The 4,938-nt window shown below is 38.8% G+C and overlaps 1 pseudogene; it reads left to right on the top strand.

Annotated features, from left to right (window-relative positions):
• The first annotated feature begins 354 nt into the window (after window positions 1-354).
• LOC116689375 (UDP-glucuronosyltransferase 2B14-like) lies at window positions 355-2,761 on the top strand (annotated as a pseudogene).
• The last annotated feature ends 2,177 nt before the right edge of the window (window positions 2,762-4,938 follow it).

Raw genomic sequence — 4,938 nt, 5'->3', positions numbered from 1 at the left:
CTTCTTTGTTCGCCCTTGATGTGAATGCTGCGTGCTTGTAAATACAAAAGCAGAGCTATTAAATCCCGTTGTCATCATACCATTATACTGAGCAACATGTACATGACACAACGCTGTGACACCTGAGAGGAAACATCTACCAAATCCAAACAGTTTTTGTAAATTGGGAATTAGTGGCAGGATTTCCACACGTATGGTTGGGTAATCAGGGAACGGAGAATTATGTAAGTCTTGGACCATGAGGTACGTTTGCTGACAATCATTAGTGGAAAGTCTTTAAGGATGTGTGTTTGGGCTGCAGAATTGAAACTTTTGTCTCGCTGTGGAGTAGGGAGATATTTGTTCATCTCAAAGATGGCAAATGTGCTGTTGTGTAGTTAAACTGACAAGACCATATCCAACACGTACTGTGTGCGCTGGTGTTCTATCGCATATATTGCATTGTCTAACACACTATAATATGGCAAGACTTAGAGGACATTTGGCTTGTATCTTTATGAATTTTAATAAGAAATTATGATTGAAAAGTAATTAATGTAACAGGTGATTGGCAGTTACCTGCTTTGTGAGACATCAGCATGAACCCCTTCTTAAGTTCAATGACACTTTTGTATTCCCAAGGCTGCCATAGTCCTGTGACATAAATTTAATTGTTTGTCTCGATGGTCATGTAGAACCTCTGTGTCCATGTCTCAAATGAAGGCCCAAAAGTTTAGGGCATGCACGCAATGAATGTGTGCTGTCGATATAGTTTAAAAGACGTTAACTTGATTATAATGTCCTTTCCTGTAAACATTATCTTAGCTTTTTATTTTTTTAAATAAACACAAGAACAAGGTGCTTTTTGGAACCTTCAATGGTTCTTGCGTTCAGCTTTCCTAACGTCACCAAAATTATTTGAAAGAAACTGTTTTTCTGTGATGCTAACTTAAATCTGTTGTTCTTTTTCAAATTGGAGTGGAGACTGATCTACATCATTACATCTCTTGTCAGAATTCTTTCAGAGATGTTCAAACGATTTTGGTGCACTTGCAGTGCTGATCTGCTCTCAACTTGGTAAATGGAGGGAAGTCTTGGTGTTCCCTGTGGATGGACGCCTGGATCAACATGAAAGTCCTCATCGAGGAGCTCCACTCCAGAGGCCATGAAATCACAGTGATGCGGCATAGACAGCTGGTACATCAAGCCAAGTCCCCCTCACGACAAGGCCATCATATAATGCCTTGCTGGTTTATGAGAAGAACTCTTTGGGTCATATTGCAACTACGGATTACCATGGCGAGCGAGAAGGTGCTTCACTTATGACCCGATATCTAAAGGATTGGCATGTTGGGCAGCAGTTCTATGGATGAATAACAGCGTGATTTCAGATGATCGGGTGTGTGTTTGAGAATACAAAATTGATGCAGAGCTGCATGATGCCAAATATGATTGGTTCTGACGGACACCACTCTTGGTGTGGAGTGCTTTTGGCTCACGTTTGGGTCTTCACCGTCTAAATGTGAGGTGGACTATTCAGGAGAGGGACATCATGCAATTGCCCTTCCCATAGACTATGTCCAATACCAATGTCAGAGCTGACTGACAGATGACATTCCCCAACGGGTCAAAACATATTTTACTTTGCCTTCACATGTTTTCAACTGGTTATTTACAGAATCAAACTCCAAACCAATTGTCCATCATTACTTTGGAAATGATGTACATTATATGGAGTTGTTCCAGGCAGCTGACATCTGGCTGATGAGAATGATTTTACCTTTGAATTTCCCCGACCCACTGCCAACATTGTCTACATGTCAGGATTTCAGTGCAAACCCTCCAAGCCACTGTCTAAGAACTAGAGGACTTTGTCCAGAGCTCTGGTGAACATGGGCATTGTTATGCATTGGGAACGCGGTAACAACATTCCTGAGGACATTACTGAGGACATTGCAGGCTTTTGCCCAGCTTCCTAAAAGGTGATCTGGAAGCAAAAAGGCAAAGACCATCACCCTCGGCAACAACACCTTACTCGCTAGACTGGCTGCCCCAAAATGACCTCCTAGGCCACCCCAAGACCAGAGTTTTTGTGGCCCACGGAGGCACCAATGGAATACAGGAGGCAATCTACCACGGGTCCCCCTGGTCGCCTTCCCCTCCTGTTTGACCAGCCTGACAACCTCTTCAGGATGAAAGCAAGAGGTGTGGCCAAAATCTGGACATTGCAACTGTGAACAAAGATAACTTCCTGGAGGCACTGAAGGAGGTACTCTATGACCAAGCTACACAGAGAGATGAAGGCGCTGTCCAACCTGCAGAGAGACCAGCCCATGAAACCACTGGACGGGCCATGTTCTGGATTGAGTTTGTCATGAGGCACAAAGGAGCGGCACATCTAAGGACGGAGTCTTACAAGATGTCAATGATCCAGTACCAATCAATTGAGTGGTGGGGTTTCTGCTGGCAGTTATTTTGCTGGTATTTACTTTTTTGTTTCTGTAGTTAAGTTTTTGTTGGGAAAAGTGTTTTCTAAAAACAAAGTGAAAAAAGAATGATCAATGCACAGCGCAATAGGTTTCACGTTCTCTGGATCCTGGGCACTTATCAAAAACATCTGTAGATATTGACAATGCAGTTTTATGAAAAGTTACACCTTGAGTCAAGTTATTAGTTTAATTCATATCCCGGAATGTTTTGAAGGATTCCTTTTTTTTTTCCTTGAAAAAATACTGGCACACGAATCTTGTGATTGTGTATACTCTACAGTATAGGGCTGTAATGGTGAAGATTCAATGTGTCTTCTAGTGAGTTAGTGTTGTTTTGTACACAGTACCCTTCCTTATTAATATTGATCACTTTGTTTACCTGTTACATTTGCTTCTTGTTAATCACGGATGTGAATACAGATACCGGTCAATAAAAACAGTACACATCCATACTACATATTTAAGTATACATTCACTAATGTAGGCTGGATGAAGGTGTGTGCTCACTGACAGCTTTTAAGTTTGTAATTACATTTTTCTTCCTGTGTTTCATTTTTTAAAGGTTATTGAAAAAATATTCATGCTTGGTTTGCCTACTGTCCATTTCTGTATTTATCATCTTAATTCATTATAATTTCACCTTGAATGTGATTTTTTTCTGCATTCAAATAATTAAAGAAGTAAACAATGGACCATACAACTCTATGTGTTTACTTGAAGGCATGAAGGCAGAAGACAGAAATGTTTTGTGTAATTATGATGGATATTCTCTGTTAAATAAAGGATGAAAAAATAAATGATGAAATTAAATTACTGTTCGTTCCTTAAGTATGTGTTATTATCAACTACCAGCCAAGCAGCTTATTGGTATTATTTCACCACATTATAGCTGAATTAGTTTGGGTATTGTAACGGTAGCGCATGCAGGACAATGCATCGTGTTCGTGGCAGATGCGAACGTGACGATGGGGGGCCTGGATTAAGTAGAGGTGGGCCTGAATGTAGGGTGTCGCGAAATCAAAGCAGTTGTTCCAAATCCAGAAATTATATTTGTCATAGTAGCAGAGTCCTGAGTTGATGATGAAACATTAAAAACTGATCACAGGGACTTAAAGGAGAAAATGGAATTCATATAGATGGGTTATCAGTTTGTTATACTGCTCGTTCAACCTCCAATTATGATAACTAGCTCATATTTTGACTAGCTAAATAAGCCAAAATATCAACTAACTCTCACATATTTCAACATACTAGGTCATAGTTTAATTTGGGCAAAACATGATTTTAAATCATGCTTGTTTTCTGGTCCTGTAGAAATGTGTTTCTTTATGTTAAACATTGGAGTTGAACATTGGGGTGCAAAGAGAAACCGTAAAGTGCTCTGGTCAGGCCCACCCATCTGTCACGTTCTGCATCTGCCACTGAACACGATGGCATTGTCCTGCATGCGCTACCTGTTTACAATTACCCAAACTAATTCAGCTATATAAGTGGTGTAAGATAATACCAATAAGCTGCTTGGCCTTGGTAGTTGATAATAACACATACTTTAAGGAACAGAACAGTAATTTAATTTCATCATTTATTTTTTTCATCCTTTATTTAACAGAGAATATCCATCATTAATTACACAAAAACATTCTGGTCCTTCTGCCTTCATGGCCTTCAAGTAAACACATAGAGTTGTATGGTCCATTGTTTACTTCTTTAATTATTTGAATGCAGAAAATACAACATTCAAGGTGAAAATTATAATGAATTTAAGATGATAAATACAGAAATGGACAGTAGGCAAACCAAGCATGAATATTTTTTTCAATAACCTTTAAAAGAATGAAACACAGGAAGAAAAATTGTAATTACAAACTTAAAAGCTGTCAGTGAGCACACACCTTCATCCAGCCTACATTAGTGAATGTATAAGTTAAATATGTAGTTATGGAATGTGTACTGTTTTTATTGTACCGGTATCTGTATTCACATCCGTATAACAAGAAGCAAAGTGACAGGGTAAGCAATAGAGTGGTAATCATATTATAGAAGGGTACTGTGTACAACAACACACTAAACTCACTAGAAGACACATATTGAATCTTCACCATTTACAGCCCTATACTGTAGAGTATACACAATCACAAGATTCGTGTGCCAGTATTTTTTTCAAGGAAAAAAAAAAGGAATCCTTCAAAACATTCCGGGATATGAATTAAAACTAATAACTTGACTCAAGGTGTAACTTTTCATAAAACTGCATTGTCAATTATCTACAGATGTTTTTGATAAGTGCCACCAGGATCCAGAGAACGTGAAACCAGTATTGCGCTGTGCATTGATCATTCTTTTTTCACTTTGTTTTTAGAAAACACTTTTCCCCAAAAAAACTTAACTACAGAAACAAAAATAGTAAATACCAGCAAAATAACTGCCAGCAGAAACCCCACCACATCAATTGAGTGGTACTGGATCATTG

This window comes from Etheostoma spectabile, chromosome 5, assembly GCF_008692095.1.
Source record: "Etheostoma spectabile isolate EspeVRDwgs_2016 chromosome 5, UIUC_Espe_1.0, whole genome shotgun sequence".
Lineage (NCBI taxonomy): Eukaryota > Metazoa > Chordata > Actinopteri > Perciformes > Percidae > Etheostoma > Etheostoma spectabile.
Note: the sequence above shows the minus strand (reverse complement) of the source record. Positions and strands in the feature narration are given on the sequence as shown.